General features: G+C 36.7%; 1 non-coding gene across 1 annotated transcript; it reads left to right on the top strand.

The window, feature by feature from the left end:
• The first annotated feature begins 1,206 nt into the window (after positions 1–1,206).
• Positions 1,207–1,278, top strand: TRNAG-GCC (transfer RNA glycine (anticodon GCC)). Its single transcript has one exon. It is a non-coding gene; the product is annotated as a tRNA-Gly (tRNA).
• Positions 1,279–10,857: the final 9,579 nt, after the last annotated feature.

Raw genomic sequence — 10,857 nt, 5'->3', positions numbered from 1 at the left:
TGGCACTATGAAATCTGATTAAAGTTGTGAGCTTTTTTTTTTTTTCCTCAGTCATATTTTTTATCTGCCTCTACATTGGGTTTTTGCAGTTCTGTGGAGTTTTCCTTTTTTCTCTCTCTTTTTTTTAATTTTTAATTTTTTAAACCTATTACTTTTTCTACATTTATTCCATTCTTTTTTTTCCTACTGTTCTTTTCCCTTTGCAGTTAAATGTTAATATATATAAATCTTCTTTATCTACTTCTATTTAACTTTGCATATCTATTCTTTCCTCTCAACATATTTGTTAATTTTATTTTCATTGCTTTATTCCCCAATTGGCACCTTGCTTTAGTTTTGTTTTCCAGTTTGTGCTTTAGTTAGTTTTGTTCTTAACTGGTAGGTATAATTTTTGGTTTCCTTTGTTGGCTGAGTCAGTGTATCGTACTTTATTTTTGTTGGACTGTTCTGATTTTGTTTATGGGTGTATATGTATATATGCATATTCAGCCACACTTTTTATTGTTGTTATAAACCTCCACCTCTATATTGGGTTTTTGCAGTTGTGGCTTTTTTTTTTTTTCCTTTTTTCTTCCTTTTTTTTTTTCTTTTCTCTTTTTTATAATTTTGATTTTTAATTTTTTAAAATCTATTAAATTTTTCCAAATTTATTCCTTTGTTTGCCTTTCCTACTGTTCTTTTCCCCTTGCAGTTAATCTTTAATATATATAAATCTTCTTCATCTATCTCTATTTAACTTTGCATATCTATTCTTTCTTCCTTTCTTTACTTCCCTGTCAACATATTTGTTAGTTTTGTTTTCATTGCTTTATACCTCACTTGGCACTTGGCTTTAATTTTGTTTTTCAGTTTGTGCTTTAGTTAGTTTTGTTCTTAACTGATAAATATAATTTTTTATTTCCTTTGTTCACTGGGTCAATCTACAGTACTTTATTTTAGTTGGACTGTTTGCTTATGGGTGTGTATGTATAGTGTATATTCCATTATATTAATTACTATATGCCTGATTTTGTAACTGTCATTTGTCTGGGGTTCATCCTTGGTTTCTCTCTCTCTCTCTCTCTTTTTTTTAATCTCACTTAATGCCATAACAAACCACTTGTGGAGTATTTGTTCTTGACCAAAGATCAAGCCCTGAACCTTTGAAGTGGGAGCACTGACTCCAAGACCCTAGACTACCAGAGAACTAACCCTAGGGAGTGGGATTCCCTGGTGGCTCAGAGGTAAAGCATCTGCCTGCCATGCAGGAGACCCAGGTTCGATCCCCGGGTCAGGAAGATCCCCTGGAAAAGGAAATGGCAACCCACTCCAGTACTCTTGCCTAGAAAATTCCATGGATGGAGGAGCCTGGTGGCTACAGTCCATGGGGTCACAAAGAATCGGACATGACTAGGCGACTTCACTCACTCACAACCCTAGGGACTATCAAATAGTGAGAACTCACACTAAGGAAACCACTTGAATTCAAGACCCAGTAACACCCAACCACCAGTAGCATCCTGTGCAGAAGGCCTCATCTAAACAACAAAGCAAAAATACAAACCCAATCACCAACAGACAGGATTACCACCTCACTTAGCCTTGCCCATCAGTGAAAAAACAAACAAAAAACTCAGCACAAATATCACTCTATAAGAAGATTAAACAAACCACTGGACAAAGCTAAGGAGGGCAGAAACCAAAAGGAAGAAAGAATTCAACCTTGAAGCCTGGGAAAAAGAGACCTCAAGCACAATAAGTTAAAAAGAAATATATATATATATATATATATAATGAAAAGGCAGAGATATACTACACAAATGAAGGAAAAAATTAGAAACACAGAAGTCCAAATAAAGGAAGAGTAAATACACAAACTAACCGAAAAAATAATTCAGAATAATGAGAGTAAAGATGATCAAAACCTTGAAAACAAAATGAAGAAAATGCAAGAATCAATTAACAAAGACCTAGAAGACTTAAAGAATAAACGTTAATTTATTCTATTAATTTATTTAAAGAACACAATTACTGAAATTAAAAATACTCTGGAAGGAATCCATAGCAGAATATCTGAAACAGAAGAACTAATCAGTAAACTGGAAGATAAAATGGTGGAAATAACTTCTGAAGAACAGAATAAAGTAAAAAGAATGAAAAGAACTCAGGATAGTCTCAGAGACCTCTGGGACAATATCAAATGCACCAACATTCAAATTATAGTGGTCTCAGGAAAAGATGAGAAAAGAAAGGGTGTGAGAAATTTTTTTTTAAGAGATTATAGTTGAAAATTTCCCCAACATGGAAAAGGAAAGTCAATCAGGTCCAAGGGGCACAAAGAATCCCATACAAGATAAACCCAAGGAGAAACCCAACAAGACACATACTAATCAAACTAACAAAGACTAAACACAAAGAATATTAAAAGCAGCAAGGGAAAAGCAATAAGTCACATACAAGGGAAACCCCATACATTTAACAACTGATCTTTCAGCAGAAACTCTGCAGGCCAGAAGGGATGGCAGGGTATAAAACACTGAAAGGGAAAAATGTACAACCAATATTACTGTACCCAGAATTATCTCATTCACAATTGGTGGAGCAATGAAAAGTTTTTCAGACAAGCAAAAGTTAAGAGAATTCAGTACCACTAAACCAGCTTTACAACAAATGTTAAGGGGACATATATAGTCAAGAAATACAAGAAAAGGAAAAAGATCTACAAAATCAACCCCAAACAATTAAGAAAATGGCAATAGGAATATATATATCAATAATTACTTTAAAAGTAAATGGATTAAATGTTCCAACCAAAAGACAGACTGGCTGAATGGATACAAAAACAAGACCCATATATATGCTGTCTACAAAAAACCCACTTCAGACCTCAATACATATGTAGATTGAAAGTGGGAGGATGGAAAAATATATTTCATGCAAACGGGAAGCAAAAGAAAGCTGGACTGGCAATCCTTATATCAGATGAAATAGACTTTACAATAAAGATTACAAGAGATAAGGAAGGACACTACATAATGATCAAGGAATCAATCCAAGAGGAAGACATAGCAATTGTAAATATCTATGCATAGGAACAGAACATAGGAACACCTCAATATATAGGAACACCTCAATACATAAGAACATAGGAACACCTCAATACATAAGACAAACACTAACAGACATAAAAGGAGAAACTGACAGTAACACAATAATAGTAGGAGACATTAACACCCCACTCACACCAACGGACAGATCATCAAAACAGAAAATTAATAAGGAAGCACAATTCTTAAATGATACATTAAATGAGATGGATCTCATTCATATCTTCAGGACATTCCATCCAAATGCAGAAGAATACACCTTCTTCTCAAGTTCACATGAAACATTCTCCAGGATAGACCACATCTTGGGTCACAAATCAAACCTCAGTAAATTTAAGAAAGTTTAAATCACATCAAGCGTCTTCTCTGACCACAATGCTATGAGACTAGATATCAATTAGTTAAAAAAAAAAACTGTAAGAAACATTAACACATTGAGATTAAACAATATGTTTCTAAATAATCAACAAGTTACTGAAGAAATCAAAAGGGAAATCAAAAAAGTTTCTAGAAACAAATGACAATGACAACTCAAAACCTATAGGATGCAATGAAAGCAGTTTTAAGAGGGAAGTTTATAGCAATACAATCCTACCTCAAGAAACAAGAAAACCATAAAATAGACAATGTAACTTACACCTAAAAGAACTGGGAAAAGAACAGCAACAACAACAACAACAAAAAAAAAAACAAAATTAGTAGAAGGAAAGAAATCATAAATATCCGAGCAGAAATAAAAAGAAATGAAAGAAACAATAGCAATGATTAATGAAGCTAAAAGCTGGTTCTTTGAGAAGATAAACAAAATTGACAAACCTTTGGCCAGATTCATCAAGAAAGAAACAGAGAAGAATCAAACCAACAAAATTAGAAATGAATAAAGAGAGATTACAATAGACAATGTAGAAATACAAAGGATTATAAGAGACTAGTATGTGCAACTATATGGCAATAAAATGGATAACCTGGAAGAAATGGACAGATTCTTAGAAAAGTTCAGTCTTCCAAGACTGAACCAGGAAGATATAAAAATTATGGACAACCCAATTACAAGCACTGAAATTGAAGCTGTGATCAAAAATCTCCCAAAAAACAAAAGCCCAGGACCAAATCGCTTCACAGGAGAATTCTATCAAACATTTAGAGAAGAGCTAATGCCTATCCTTCTAAAACTCTTTCAAAAAATTGCAGAGGAAAGAACACTTCCAAACTCATTCTACAAGGCCACCTTTATACCAAAACCAAAGACATCACTAAAAAAGAAAACTACAGGCCAATATAACTGATGAACATAGATTGAAAACTTCCTAATAAAGTTTTAGCAAACAGAATTCAGCAACACATCAAAAAGCTCATACACCATGGTCAAGTTGGGTTTATTCCCAGGGATGCAAGGATTCTTCAGTGTACACAAATCAATGTGATACACCATATTAACAAATTGAAAGATAGAAATCATATGATAATCTCAATAGCTGCAGAAAAAGCCTTTGAAAAAATTCAGCACCAATTTATGATTAAAACTCTTCAAAAAATGGGCATAGAAGGAACCTACATCAACATAGTAAAGGCTTTATATGATAAAGTGAAAGTGAAGCCACTCAGTCGTGTCTGACTCTTTGCGATCCCATGGACTGTAGCCTACCAGATTTCTCCATCCATGGGATTTTCCAGGCAAGAGTACTGGAGTGGGTTGCTATTTCATTCTCCAGGGGATCGTCCCAACCCAGGGATTGAACCTAAGTCTCTTGCATTGCAGGCAGACACTTTACCCTCTGAGCCACCAGGGAAGCCCATATGATAGCTTATATGATAAGCCTACAGCAAACATTATTCTCAATGGTGAAAAACTGCAAGCATTCCCCTTAAGATAAGGAACAAGACAAGGGTGCCCACTTCCCCACTATTATTCAATATAGTTCTGGAAGTCCTAGGTACAGCAATCAGAGAAGAAAAAGAAATAAAAATCCAGTTCTGAAAAGAAGAAATAAAGCTCTCACTGTTTGCAGATGACATGATACCATACAAAAAAAATCCTAAAGATAGTATCAGAAAATTACTAGAGCTAATCAATGAATTTAGCAAAGTTGTAGGATACAAAATCAATACACAGAAGTCACTTGCATTTCTATATACTAACAATGAAAAATCAGAAAGAGAAATTAAGGAATCAATCCCATTTACCACTGCAACAAAAAGAATTAAATATCTAGGAATAAAATTACCTAAGGAGACAAAAGAACTATACACAGAAAATTATTTGACACTAATGAAAGAAATCAAAGATGACATAAACAAGTGGAGAGATATTCCATGTTCCTGGGTAGGAAGAATCAATATTGTGAAAGTGACTATACTACCAAATGCAGTCTACAGATTCAATGCAGTCCTATCAAATTACCAATGGCATTTTTCACAGAACTAGAACAAAAATTTCACAATTCATATGAAAATGAAAAAGACCCCGAATAGCCAAAGTAGTCTTGAGAAAGAAGAATGAGGCTGGAGGAATCAACCTTCCTGACTTCAGATTATACTACAAAATTACAGTCATCAAGAAAGTATGGTACTGGCACAAAAACAGAAATATAGACCAATGGAACAAGAGAGAAAGCCCAGAAATAAACTCATGAACCTAAGCGTACCTTATATATGACAAGGGAGGCAAAACTATACAATGGAGAAAGAAAGCCTCTTCAATAAATGATGCTGGAAAAACTGGACAGCTACATGTAAAAGAATGAAATTAGAACACTTCGTAATACCAGTCAGTTCAGTTCATTCACTCAGTCATGTCCTACTCTTTTCGACCCCATGGACTGCAGCATGCCAGGCCTCCCTGTCCATCACCAACTCCCAGAGTCTATCCAAACTCATGTCCATTGAGTCAGTGATGCCATCCAACCATCTCAACCTCTGTCGTCCCCTTCTCCTCCTGCCCTCAATCTTTCCCAGCATCGGGGTCTTTTCAAATGAGTTAGTTCTTTGCATCAGGTGGCCAAAGTATTGGAGTTTCAGCTTCAGCATCAGTCCTTCCAATGAATATTCAGGACTGATTCCCTTCAGAATGGACTGGTTGGATCTCCTTGCAGTCCAAGGGACTCTCAAGAGTCTTCTCCAACAACACAGTTCAAAAGCATCAATTCTTCAGTGCTCAGCTTTCTTTATAGTCCAACTCTCACATCCATACATAACTACTTGAAAAACCATAGTCTTGACTAGATGGACCTTTGTTGACAAAGCAATGTCTGCTTTTTTTTTTTTTAATTTACTTATTTTAATTAGAGGTTAATTACTTTACAATATTATATTGGTTTTGCCATACATCAGCATGAATGTCCCAGCTTTTGAAAATGCTATCTAGGTTGGTCATAACTTTCCTCCAAGGAGTAAACGTCTTTTAATTTCACGACTGCAGTCACCATCTGCAGTGATTTTGGAGCCCCACAAAATAAAGTCAGTCACTATTTCCACTGTTTCCCCATCTATTTACCATGAAGTGACGGGAATGGATGCCACGATCCTAGTTTTCTGAATGCTGAGCTTTAAGCCAACTTTTTCACTCTCCTCTTTACACAAAGATAAATCCAAAATGAATTAAATACCTAAATGTAAGACCAGAAATTATAAAACTCTTAGAGGAAAACATAGGCAGAACACTCAGTGACGTAAATCAATGCAAGATCCTCTGACCCACCCCCTAGAGTAATGGAAATAAAAACAGAAACAAGCGGGACCTGATTAAACTTAAAATCTTTTGCACAGCAAAGGAAACTGTAAGCAAGGTGAAAAAACAACCCTTATAATGGGAGAAAATAATAGCAAATGAAACAACCGACAAAGGATTAATTTCCAAAATATACAAGTAGCACATACAACTCATTACCAGAAAAAACAAACAACCCAATCAAAAAAAGACCTAAACAGACATTTCTCAAAAGAAGATATACAGATGGCTAACAAACACATGAAAAGATGCTCAACATCGCTCATTATTAGAGAAATGCAAATCAAAGCTACAATGAGATATCACCTCACACCAGTCAGAATGGTCATCATCAAAAAGACTAAAAGCAATAAATTGTGAAGAGGGTGTGGAGAAAAGGGAATGCTCCTGCACTGTTGGTGGGAATGTAAATTGATACAGCCACTATGGAAGACGGTATGCAGATTCCTTAAAACAACTAGGAATAAAGCCATCATATGATCCAGCAATCCCAGTCCTAGTTATATACCCTGAGGGAACCAAAATTGAAAAGAACACGTGTATCCCATTGTTCATTGCAGCACTATTTACAATAGCTACCACTGACTCGATGGGCATGAGTTTGGGTGAACTCTGGGAATTGGTGATGGGCAGGGAGGCCTGGCATGCTTCAATACGTGGGGTCGCAAAGCGTTGGACATGACTGAGCGACTGAACTGAACTGAACTGAACTCAGAAAAATGATACTGAAGAATTTACAGGGCAGCAATGGAGAAACAGACATAGATAATAGACTTATGGACATGGGGCTAGGCAAGGAGAGGGTGAAATGTATGGAAAGAGTAACATGGTAACTTACATCACCATATGGAAAATAGATAGCCAACAGGAATTTGCTCTATGGCTATGAAACTCAAATAGGCGCTCTGTATCAACCTAGAGGGGTGGGTTGGGGAGAGAAATGGCAGGGAAGTTCAAAAAGGAGGGGATCTATATATATCTATGGCTGATTCATGTTGAGGTTTGACAGAAAACAACAAAATTCTGCAAAGCAATTGAAGGATTTCCATAACATTTTCAATTTTTATAAGGATTTCAACTTTTAAAAAATCAAAAGAAAAAAGAAAAAAAAGAAGCACTGATGGAAGGTCAAAGGGTGAAAGGAAGGAAGGGGATAATTTCTTCAGGTTCTCACAAGTGACAACTGCCTCCTAAATATAGTTTACTGACACCACAATGTGGGGGTCAATGGGGGAGGCAGTTAGCATTTGGACTTTCTAACGGTTCTAGCTTTGGCTGAAACAGAACCTCTTCAGTGGATCCATCACCTCCCATGATAACATCTCCAACATTAACAGCTGTAGATTCAACTCTGCCAATGCTACCAGAGGAGTATTAGCTTTTTCTCATCACCGTGATTCATCCTTTCTTTCTTTTTTTTTAATATAAAGAGTCATCCTTTCTTTGTGTCTGCCTTCCTAGACCCTACACTGATCTGCTCCAATTTTCTTTCTTCTTTTCTTCTATCCTTCACTTCTATCCTTTTATGACTTTGTACTTTCAATGCCAAAATGGAGCAGGAACAAGGAAGTTACTCTAGGCAAAAAAATAGATTAGTTATTGCAGAGTTACTTTCCTTCAGAGTATGGCAAAATATGTCAGACAGATAACCTAACTAGTGCTGATCAAGTGATTCCTGCTTGACTGTTTAAAATGCCATTTGGGTGAAAGCCAATCTGTAATAAAGTTAAATCTCAGTTCAGAGATGTGGGATTTAAAACATAAATACAGTATACTAACGCATATATATGGAATTTAGAAAGATGGTAACAATAACCCGGTGTACGAGACAGCAAAAGAGACACTGATGTATAGAACAGTCTTATGGACTCTGTGGGAGAGGGAGAGGGTGGGAAGATTTGGGAGAATGGCAATGAAACATGTAAAATATCATGTAGGAAACGAGTTGCCAGTCCAGGTTCGATGCACGATGCTGGATGCTTGGGGCTGGTGTACTGGGGCGGCCCAGAGGGATGGTATGGGGAGGGAGGAGGGAGGAGGGTTCGGGATGGGGAACACATGTATACCTGTGGTGGATTCATTTTGATATTTGGCAAAACTAATACAATTATGTAAAGTTTAAAAATAAAATAAAATTGGAAGAATTAAAAAATAAAATAAAATAAAATAAGTGACTACTTTCTGGCCTTCTTGTCTTATTTTTTTTAATACTATCTGTTTACCAACTAGTTATCAATCCATCTCATCCACCATCTCCTTATCTATATATCATGCTTCATATAAAACATACCCTTTCATGGCCCTAAGTCTTGTCATGGCAAAGGGGGCCTGCATAACTCAATGAAGCTATGAGCCATTCCTGCAGGGTCATCTAAGATGGATGTGTCAGACTGAAGAATTCTGACAAGATATGGTCCACTGGAGAAGGGAATGACAAAGCACTTCAGTATTCTTGCCACTACAACTCCACTAACAGTAAGAAAAAGTATAAAATATGACATAGGAAGGTGAGCCCTCGAGGTTAGAAGGTGTCCAATATACTCCTGGGGAAGAGTGAAGGGCAATTACTAATAGCTCCAGAAAGAATGAAGTGGCTGGGTGAAAGTGGAAACGATGCTCAGTTGTGGATGTGTCTACTGGTGAAAAAAGTCCAATACTAAAAAGATCAATATTGCATAGGGACCTGGAATGTTAGGTCCATGAATCTGCTAAGTTGGACATGGTCAAGCAGGAGATGATGGCAAGAGTCAGTGAACTAAAATAGGAATGGATGAATTCACTTCAGATGACCATAATATCTACTACTGTGGGTAAGAATCCCTTAGATTCTTGTACTTAAATAAACAGTGCAAGAAACAGAGGAAAACAACAGAATGGGAAAGACTAGAGATTACTTCAAAAAAATTGGAGATGCCAAGGGAATGTTTCATGCAATGATGGGCATGATAAAGGACAGAAACAGTAATGACCTAACAGAAGCAGAAGAGATTAAGAAGAGGTGGCAAGAATACACAGAAGAGCTATACATAAAAAGTCTTAATGACCCAGATAATCATGATGGTGTGATCACTCACCTAGAGTCAGGCATCCTTGAGTGTGAAATCAAGTTGGCCTTAGGAAGAATTACTATGAACAAAGCTAGTGGAGGTGAAAAAATATCCTCCCTGTTGGCTCAGATGGTAAAGCGTCTGCCTACAATGAGGGAGACCCAAGTTCAATCCCTAGGTCGGGAATATCTCCTGGAGAAGGAAATGGCAACCCACTCCAGTATTCTTGCCTGGAAAATCCCATGGACAGAGGAGCCTGGTAGGCAACAGTCCATGGGGTCACAAAGAGTCGGACACGACTGAGTGACTTCACTTTCATGCTCAATGAGGTGATGGAGTTCCAGCTTAGCTGTTTAAAGTTCTAAAATACAATGCTGTTAAAGTGCTGCACTCAATATGTCAGCAAGTTTGGAAAACTCAGCAGTGGCCTCAGGACTGGAAAACTTCATTTTTCATTCCAATCATAAAGAAAGGCAAGATCAAAGAATTTTCTAACTGCCATACAATTGTGCTCATTTCACATGCTAGTAATGTTATGTCCAAAATCCTTCAAGCTAGGCTTCAACAGTACATAAATTGAGAACTAACAGATGTACAAGATGGGTTGAGGAAAGGCAGAGAAAACCAGAGATCAAATTGCCAGCATTGTTGGATCATAGAGGAAACAAGGGAATTACAGAAAAGCATCTATTTCTGCTTCATTGACTATGTTAAAGGGTTTGATTGTGTGGATCACAACAAACTGTGGAAAGTACTTAAAGAGATGGGAATACCAGACTCTCTCTCCAGTAGTCATGTATGGATGTGAGAGTTGGACCATAAAAAGGCTGAGTGCAGAAGAATTAATGCTTTTGAATTGTGGTGCTGGAGAAGGCTCTTAAGAGTCCCTTTGACTGCAAGATCAAACCAGTCAATCCTAAAGGATATCAACCCTGAATATTCATTCATTGATTGCAAAGACTGTTGCTAAAATTGAAGCTCCAATACTTTGGCCACC

This window comes from Bos taurus, chromosome 20 (genome assembly GCF_002263795.3).
Source record: "Bos taurus isolate L1 Dominette 01449 registration number 42190680 breed Hereford chromosome 20, ARS-UCD2.0, whole genome shotgun sequence".
NCBI lineage: Eukaryota > Metazoa > Chordata > Mammalia > Artiodactyla > Bovidae > Bos > Bos taurus.
The sequence above is the reverse complement of the archived record's forward strand: the minus strand, read 5'-3'. Positions and strand labels throughout refer to the sequence as shown.